Here is a 10,358-nt window from a genome sequence, read left to right as displayed (position 1 = left end):
CAGTGAGATTATACCTGTCCAGTCTGAGATATTTGCTTCAAACTTACATGGCCACTGAAGCCTAATGTGCTTCAGGTTCTGGTGGTGGCTCCTCAGCTGGTCACCAAACTTTAGTGGGTGGATGCCCCACAGCTCTGCTTCTTCTCCTTGTGGCTTCATGCTGCGTGCTTCCCGTCGTCTCCACCACCGCTCCCTTCTTCCTCTATTTTGAAATGGTTTTTCTTCCCCTCTTCTGCCAGCGTCCCAAACCTGTTTGTGCTTTGGTTGATTAGTGCCCGTGGCTGCTCAGTGTCTGCTCTCAGTAAAGACACAAACAGACAGAAAAAGATGCTATTGCATGTACAAAACCACAGCAATCAATAAAAAAATAACACAACCATCACATCCAGTTCTGCTGCTGTGGTTCAAGCTTTGTTGTTTCCCTCCTGTTGTGGAGTGTGAATGTGTTGTGTTATATGCTACACAGATAGTGTGTAAATTAGGTGAGAGCTCAGATCTGCCAATTGAATCGGAATGATGAAAATCATCATGGGTTATTCAACAGTTCAACAGTTTAATGGAAACCTTACACAGTGTTAAATTGAAATGACAGTTCTACACAATGTGGATGTACATTAAGAAATACATTGATTTTAATAACTGTTGCTATTAAATAAAGATGAGGATTTCACCTTGTTAGATTTGTGATTATTCTTACCAGTCTCCTTAAGAAGAACTGTTATTAATATTGTGTTATGACCCTCTGTGGAGGTTCTGCCATAAGTGTGTGTTTAGGCACTGGTAATAATATTCACTGACTCGAGCAGGTCACAAACTTCAACTTCTTCAAATCTGTTAATTGATACCAGTACCTCCAACAACTGGGCCAGTGTGGAGTGTTAGACCATGGTGAACTGAGGGATACACTTGACTCTGAATACCACCTAATAGCAGTATTAGAGAAGTGTGGGTTCAATGTGCAGAGTGTTGGCACCTTTCAGACACATGACTCACTTCCCTACCAGCTGGTGGCACATTGTATAAGCACATTAATACACTAGTGCTCTGGATTGCTAGCGTTGGATCTTAGAACTGACCCAGTGTGTGTGTGTGTCTCTCTGCAGATGAAGATGATTTTAGTCAACAGAGCCAGTTAAACCTGGAAAATGTACAACAGAACTGATTCAAATCACTTCACAGTTGAAGAAACAAAGACTAATAGTTAACATTAGCTTTTATGCTTCATAGTATGCCATGTGGATGAGATGTTTGTTTGCTTTTTAATCTATTTTATTTTTATTTACACTTATCCTGCTGGGAAAGATTCCCTGAGATGTCAGGAGTCCTCATCACTGAAGCCTTTTCTCTCGTATAAGTGAAACATGAAATACAGTAATATGTAAAACCCACACTGGTGTATCTAGTCTGTCAGTCACTGACTCACACTGTCTCCTGTCAGACTGCTGCAGGGTCTTTTTGAGCTCATCACCTGTGACAGCTCTCTTAGCTGTTTGACTGATTTTCACCCTGCTTCGTTTCAGTAAATACGTCCCGAGACATTATGAACTCATTTTCACTTGTCATGAAATTCTTCATGACAAGTGGAGCAGAAGACATTATACCAGCCTTCAGGAACTCCTGCAGGTTAAACTGGGCCAGTGAAACATGCTTTAAGACTGACTGACCCTGAATGAAACATCACTATAAACACTTGTTAATCTTGCAAAATTAAAGCTACAAATAAACCCATAATGCAACACTCTAATAAATACTGTACTTTTCTTTTTTTGAGTTCACAGGCTTCTGGCAAACCAGCTCAAAGGTGCATTATAAGATCTTCTTCAGGTTGTGTTTGAGTACATACTTTCTTCTTTTTTAACCAAGTTAAGTTGAATTTCTGAGCTTTTGGATGGATTGTTGTAATATTTAGTATAGATAGCTACACGGTTAAGCTGCTAGAGGAAGAGTCAGGGGATCACAAGTAATCTTAGATTTATTTTTTTCCATCTCCCCCATAAAATTCCAGCAGTTAAACTGTAAATATACTGTGAAAGACCGACATTAGACCTCATAAACTATGACTTAACTTAACCAGCTTTCCTCTGGTGTCATAGCGTGGGCCTCATACTAGAGCATGACAAAGAGGTCTGTGAGGAGTGATTGATAAGCATGTGGCCTAAGGTGGAAGGAGATGAGTTGCACAGCTCTCATTACATGCAGGAGCCGTTCAACTCTTTGAGTGATTATGCAGAAAGTTTGAAGTTAGTAACTTTCGTGATATTTCTGTTTTGGGTCATTGAAAGCTGCAAGTCAGCACCGTGTGGAAAAAATGGACAACTTCGGCTCTTGTGCAGTCATCTGCTACCCTCATCACCTGAGAAGGTCCTTGGCCTGATTTGACCTGATGCCAGAGATGTCTGAGATGACCAGACTACTACCTCTGCCGCAAGATGAAGACCACTTTGGCTGTGATCATCAACCTGTCTCTTAGACCCAGTCCCAGCTTGGCTGTTTTTCCTTGCCACTGTCACCAAGTGCTTGCTCAGTATGGTCTACTACGGAGTTCCCACCAGAGGCATCACTGTGGGGTTTGGCAGCATCACTCGCCGAGTCATCAGGCCTGCAGAGAGAATCATCGGCTCTGACCTCCCCTTCATGGACACCTCTACACACAACACTGTGGGAGAAGAGCTCGGAGCGTCCTCAGTGACCGACATCAGCCAGTTCACTTTCTGCTCAGGTGGAAGAGCTCAGGATTCAACATGAGACACCACAGACCCGACAGCATCACCACTCACAAGGCACGTTTCTATGTGGATATATGTGTGTGTGTGTGTGTGTGTGTGTGTGTGTGTGTGTGTGTGATATATATATATATATATATATATATATATTTTTTTTTTTTTTAGCCACTGTCAGACTGATTGCAAAGGACATTAAGGCTGGAAGGAAATACCACATCCTCCACCTAACACCTCACACAGACTCACACACCTTAGAGCCCCTTCGCTCTCCTGGCTTAGCTTTATCTCTGACATACAGAGTTTTTCCCCTGTCCTTTTTTTATCTGTACTGATGGCAAATAAATCTGAATCTCAATCTGAATCTGAACCTGAATCTGATTGTTGCTCTCTTACCACCTGTGCTGTGAACACTGGACGGACAAAACACATTTCAGAGTTCTGCTTATGCTGGTCACAACAAAAAAAATCATTGAAACGTTTAACTAATTATTATTATTGATAATGACAATCAGTCTAGTTACATAATACTGTTTTGTCTCGAGTTTGATATGCACAAATACCTGTGTGCCTTCTATAAACACACATGACAGCATCCCCTCCTCTTTGGAAACCAATGCCTTAACTTATTAGCAGAATTAGTGTTATAAGATGTTTGTGTTCCTGCATATGGGTCTGTAGATCTGTGTGTGTGTGTGTATGTGTTTTCCAGGCAGATTCAAAGCTGTATCTCAGGGCCAGCAGTAATCCCTGATGATTTACTGTAGCTGCCAGCGTGTGGATCACACTGTAAGATAGACTCTGCCTCTACCCTCCCTTCTCCTGAACCTTTCCACAGAGAGCAACAGAAAGAGAAGTCAGAGTCAGACGGAAAGACATAATTCATTCACACTGCAGGCAAAGATGTGAAATTTGATCTGGTAGGATTGGTTGGGCAATGGTGTGTCAAGGTACAGAGAGGCAGGTTGATGAAAGATTCAGTAAATGACCAAGAATTTTCAAATAAACAATCTCTATAACTTGCTGCAGACAAATGACTCAGTATACTTATTTAGGTGTGTAATCATGTGTGCTTCAGTAATCTGATGTTTCCTCATAACACATGACTAAATGAATGAGCTGAGTGTACATGTTGGTATTTATTCTGTATTTAGATTTGTTGTGCTACTCAGCAGGTCCTGATGAAAATCAGAGAATGTTTTTACTGCAGTGATCTGCTTACAGTAAACCTGTCTGTACATGCAGCAGGTCGATAATCAGAATCCTACCCTACCCTCTGACCTTATTTTGAAAGCACGGCCTGTTGATTATCTAGCTAGTGATAGAAGATGCTGTCTCTGGACCCTGCTGTGTGTTTGTGTGTGTGTCGGAGCAGCCTCACGGCGCAGTGGGAGAACAGGCAGACAGAGCAGAGCTTTCCCTCACTGTGCAAATGTGACTGGATTTAACAAATAGTGAAATGTTAAGTGTGTAGGCTGAGTCATTTAGACCTCTGGAGGCTACTTTTTGTGTTAGTTTCAGTTTCATTGGGCTGTGGATGAAGTCATTTTAAATACAAAGAAGCATCATTCTGCATAATGTTCTCTCCTTCCATCCACAGCTTTACTGTCCAGTGTCTTTTTTTCACACATGCACTCTTCAGCCAATCAGAAACACACTTACCTGTATACTGTTTTCTTCACTACCTTACAAACATGACAGAAAACAGCTTTCTCATTCTCATTCATGACATGTAGGAAGCAGCCGGTTTTCACTGACTGTTTCTGATTGCAAGTTTCAGGTCTGTTTTCCCTGCATCGCTGAAGGGTGTGTTTGGTGGCAGTGTCCAGAGGTGTGCTTTAGTACACCAAACAGCGCTGTCCTGTGTGCTTGGTGGGGAGTGGACTTTTACATCACTGCAGCATGGTGCTAAAACACTGGAGGTCAGCAAGAGGAGCATTTTCAACTGCCGTTGAGTTGTTCTTTTGGTTTTTTGGAGGTGAAACTGAAAGAGAATGTAGCTGACACCTGTTGTGATTGGATATTTTTTAAAAAAAATGAAAACATGAATCCACATTTCCAAATACCAAACAGGGACGTTTTTAGGCAAAGCTGGTCGCCAGGGTTGCCACCAGCTGGAGGTGAGGTGAGGTGAGCCAAAATGACCTGATCCTCTTTTAAAAATGCGTCACTGACTTCCAGTGTGCTCTTTACTCTGTTAGAAAAACACTCCTGACTCTGCAGTAAATACCTGAGAGAAGTCAACAGTGCAGAGGAGCACACTTTATTAGGGGCTGACTGTCGCTGTCATATGATTAATATGTTGGCTGCCAGTTATTTTGCAATGCTGCCGGTCATTTGCTCACACTACTGTGTGTGTAAGAATCACATATGAATAACCAGGTTATTCATGTTCCATCCAAACACATGATCCACACCAGGATAAGACTCATAACTGGGATTCACACAAGATGTGCACAGGTGGCCCCTCAGCTCCAGGACTGTGTTTAACAGAAGATAGCATGTATTAGACAATGATCCACACGCTGAAATGAACCTAAAGTAAGGATGTTATGAGTCAGTCCACAGGATCTAGACTGTGGATCAGTGTAGACATTTTGATTAATAGTTACTGTGTATGAGTCCAGATGTTTTCTCCTGGAATGACAGCTGTCAAAAATCCCCACTGTGCTTTGAAAAAACTCTCCACACAGCGATGAGCCAGTGACCCACAGAGCCACAAAACACGAATGCAGCAGTCAGTTTCAGTGAATTATGTGAGCGTGATCAGTGGTGAAAATGTGAACATGTGAGTGCTGCTGTTGGTTGAAAACTTTTGTATTCGGTTACTGCTGAGGCTGAAAAGAGTGTAAATCCTGTTCAGACCTTCCTGTCACAGGTTCACAATGACTTCCTGTTTCTAAGGGTACAATAGAAAACATCACATTTGATGCAGGTCTAAAATATGAACTGTAAGTTTTATAATGAAGGAAAACAATACCCAAAACTAGAATTACAATAAATACTGGGTCATAAAAGGTGCCCAGGAAATCCATACATACGTACAGTCTCAGTACAGAAATGAAAGTAAATAAAATAATAATAATATTCCTGCACAGACAGTTAGTGACCTGGATAATATTAGCATCATACAGAGATATTAATAAGCAGTTTATGTTCCATATCATAGTTCAAAACAAAATTAGTGTGCCTAGTGTTGACAGATGGTGTGGATGACATGACAATAATGAAATATGTTTCATATCTTATATAGTATCACATTTTATAATGAAAAAAAAAATGTTCGATGCACATAGTTTATGCTCATGTCTACATGCATTCTATTAGTGCTGCGTAACATTCACCCATTTTTATATCCTCTCATTGAGAGTCTGCTCTTCCTCCCACAGTGTCTTGTCATCTACCCCTTGAAATGGGACTATACAATTTCTGCTCACAAAGCAGAATGACATTGTTTTCAGAAAGTCAAGAGGTGCCTCTTTCTCTATGTGACTCTCATTTCTGGGCTGGTTTGTTCTCCCCTTCCCTCCAAATGTCTCCCATTCATATCTCCTACAAAGCCGATGTTTTAATTTTGGACGGCGCTGATTCAGGGTGTAGATGAGGCCAATTTTCCTGTCATCACTGGTCTTTCAGAGTGAGCCGGCTTTGATTGGTAATTAGCACAGACACTCACAGGCTGATGTGACAGTCAGAATGAAACATGTACAGGAATTGGACATATTCATCTGGAGAGAGACAGGAAATTAGTCATATATTTGCTTGCTCTTTAGATGGTTGTAGGTTAATCAGTGTTAAGTGGGAATGTCTTGAACCTCCAGTGGGTGGACAGATTTATATATAAATGAATAAGAGACAAGAAACTGAGTTTTCCGAGGCAGAGATGTCAGCACCTGACCAAGTTTCCACTGAGCTGTTGGAACACATCAGTAATCAGTCTGCTTTAAAGAAACTGCATAAATATTTGTGTCTGTGCAGTGAGTGTCAGCAATCCAATGTGTTCTTTTAGGATGCAGTCTGTGAGTCTGTATTTTTATTTGGCAGTATTGTTTGTGGTTGCGCTGTACGATTCCTACCACTAGGTTATGCCACTGAGTCAGAAAACGTGGTGTGTGCAAAAGAAAAAGGCTACTGAGTAGAAGAAGCTGAGAGAGCAGAAAAGATGTGTGCGTGTATGTAGTTTTTCATGCAGCAAAGAAAATGTAGCGGCAGACTGATGTATGATTGTGAATTGAGAGTACTAAAAAAAAAGTGTTGCTGTGTCTCCAACACTGCAGTTTAAAGTGCATCGGTGGTTTAGTCTAAATCGAGTTGCTATGTCCTTCAGTAATCACTTCAAGGCCACTAGAGGTCACTATAACTGAGAGTTAAACCTTATGCATACCTGGTTAAATGAGACTGTCCATAAAAGAAGAATCTGCATCTGTCATTTCAGAAAATGCCAAAAAAAAAAGAAAAAAAAAATATGCTCAAGTGACCTCTAGTGGCTGTAGGAAATAGGAGGAAGTCGTAGACACCAAGTAGGGAGGAAGACAGGGCAGATGGGTGGGTCAACAAAACAGGGGACTTTAACACGGGAGACTGCTGCTTGTTCCCCATTTAAAACCATTAGTCGTTATTGTTTCTATTGATCATGACTGTTCCACAAGCTTAACTTTGTGTTTATTGTTGTAACCATGACGACGGAGGTCCTCTAACCTCCATGAAGTACTTGTTTTAACCCAAACCATAATCTTTCCCCTAAAACTAATAAAGTAGCATGCAAATCAAACTTTTGTTTTTTATGAGCAAGAGTTTACTTTTTGTGAATTTAAAAGTTACTCAGTCTTGTTTTAATGTCCACATTTATGACACAGATTTATTTATTTATTTAGGGCACAGCCACCTAAACAAAGCAAACAGAAAGAAAACAGTCTTGGAAATTAAACACAGGATCAGGGCCTGTTTAATGTCTATAAAATGTCCAAGACAAAAAAGAAACAAACAAACAAACAAACAAAAAAACAGGTTATTTAATACATTTTGTGCTGACAACAATTCACCACCTTCTCATTAATTTTCCCTCATTAATTTCATTTCACCATTCTTACTTCTTATATTACACGCATACTTTTTTTTGTACTAGGGGGCAGTAACAGCCTCATTTATTTCTCTCCTCGCAGCTGTGCCTGGGTGCTGTGGTTAATTTACTTCACTGTTGTGAGCTGTCTTCTTGTAGCATCGTATACTTTTGCTGCATCATGATCTTTACTTAACCCTTTCCCCTGGTTTTACTGCTCCCAGTGTGTGCGACAGGAATAAACTGTGTTGTGCCACTTTCCATTAAAAGCACTCTTAAGATGAATTGGTTGTGAAGCAGTTCACCTACTGTAACCTGCACCGTCTCATATCGCCTCACCCAGCGAAGCAAACGGAGGCCTTGCATCAGCCATTTAATCCGCTCATTAATTATACACGAAGCTTTCAGAATTATAATAATTGTTTACCAATTGGAAACTACCTTGGGCACAATTAATCTTTTTTAAGATGCCAATACAGTAACAATGCCAACACAGTCTCCTCGCCACTCAATAAAATGCCACTAATTTACTCAGCGGTGAAATGAATGCGTGCCCATATTGCTGATCACTACGCTGTGTATGTCTGCTGTCCCACAGGACAGAGGGGAGGCAGGGAGGATGGGACAGAGCTGAATAGGGACAGTGTGGTGCTGAGGAGAGCATGGGGTGAAATGTAAAAGGCCTCCCACCTATATAAGAGCAAGGTGCACAGATTGAAAGAGACCAAAAGTGAGTACAGGTGACGCAGCTGTGTTGTGTTTTGTGGTCAGTTTGTATGTCAGTGTGTTGGAGACTATCTGAGTCGATGTGAGAAACACAAGTCAGAGAACTGAAACTGAAGGTGAGCCATATTCTCAGAAATGGATAAAAATAAATGAAATTGCGCCCTAATTAGTCAGAATGCAACAAAATTCTCAATACAAATGTTGACAGTTGGCAGTGTGCATTGTTGAGATGACAAATATTTTCAAGGTTAGTGTTAGTCTAAACGACAACCATCACTAGAAACTACTTACTTAAACTATCAAAAGAAAATGTGGTCCATGTGCAGAATGACTCATAAAATGATTTATTATTATTATTATTAAGAATTCTTCGAAAATAGCTCTAGCTTCCCTCTGGTGCTACCTGAAATGTAATAAAACTATTGATGATCCCTTGATCCTCCCGTCATGTCCAGTTTGGATGAATGTCTTATTTACTGCTGGAGGGAAACCTATTGTCAATTAAGTATGGCAGCAAAATAATATTCATAATTATATCGAACAAATTGATCCTAATGGATTGGGAACACAAAGGCAGTACAATTAAAACTAAATAAATAAATAAAAAGATCAGTATATGCAATTAAAAATCATGTTAAAGTTGTTATTGTTATTCTACGACATAAAGATTCTGTAGATAAGAAATTGCTGGAGTCAGTCAAAGGTGAAGGAAAAGTTTCTAAAATGTAAAGAATCATCCATCAACACTCAGATCTGTTGTACAACCAGTAAGTCACGGTGGGATAAAAACTGAGGCATCTCTCACAACAGATCAATGGGAAAAGATTTTACAGTAGCAGTAAGGCAGATGGAGTCAACTCTCAAATGATGCAACGGCTGATAGGTGAAGAGCATGATGCTCAACCACTGGAAGGTCAGGAACTTCAGCTGTTTTTTTGTTTGGAGATCTCGTTCAAGGAATATCTGGAGTTAGACCTCGACCATTCCTCAGTTAGGTCATTCCTGAAGACCACATCCCATCTAGCTACATAATGTAATGGAGGTCTGTTCACATAGTTTTGTTTGTTTCTTTTGGTTTGTGAGTACGTCAGGAACAATGTTGGATTGCTTCTGTTCCATTACATCCAAGTGGCTCTCTTAAACATGCTAAATGTAAGCTGAGACAGCATGGAAATGATGCGTGTGCTGAATGACACAGAACTGATATTTATGTGCGACTGTTGTCAGTCAGTATTATAAGTTAAAGTGTAACTGTACTAACTGGGATTGCTCTTATAACTGTCTTGTAATTGTCCATGTAAGATTAGTGCGTCTAATTTTACTGACATGAGATTTCTAATAAAATCAGGTGTCAGTCCAACCCTCCTGCTCATCATGAACGTGAGCGGACATAGACGGACAGTGAGTGGAAGACAGCAGGACATCAATGCCGCCAGTGTGATGCTGTGTGATTGGTCGACCCCGGGGGGAACCCTGCCTGCTGAGTAGCCAATGAGTGTCTGCTGGTTCAATGATTCTGCTGTAGTGAGTGACGACTTGTGTGCACATGCAGAGGCTTCCTCCAACTGTTTACTCACACACTCTTACCCCCAGAGATGCATTGATTTCTCCAAATACTAACACACACACACACAGGAACACAAGACAAGGGTTGCTGTCAGCAGACACTCAGCGGTCACTTTCAGCTGAGTCAGGAAAAAAATAAAGAAGAGGAGATAGGCGTGTTTGATGTGTATCCTCTGTCCCCTGAGGGTTTTCAGTCCATGGGAAACCCTCGCTCCTGCAGTGTCGCAGTGCAATCAAAAACCCCACACACCCTCTGTGTCCTCCATCTGACAGAAGTTCTCTCCGTT

This window comes from Toxotes jaculatrix, chromosome 6 (assembly GCF_017976425.1).
Source record: "Toxotes jaculatrix isolate fToxJac2 chromosome 6, fToxJac2.pri, whole genome shotgun sequence".
In the NCBI taxonomy this organism is placed as follows: domain Eukaryota; kingdom Metazoa; phylum Chordata; class Actinopteri; family Toxotidae; genus Toxotes; species Toxotes jaculatrix.
Note: the sequence above shows the minus strand (reverse complement) of the source record.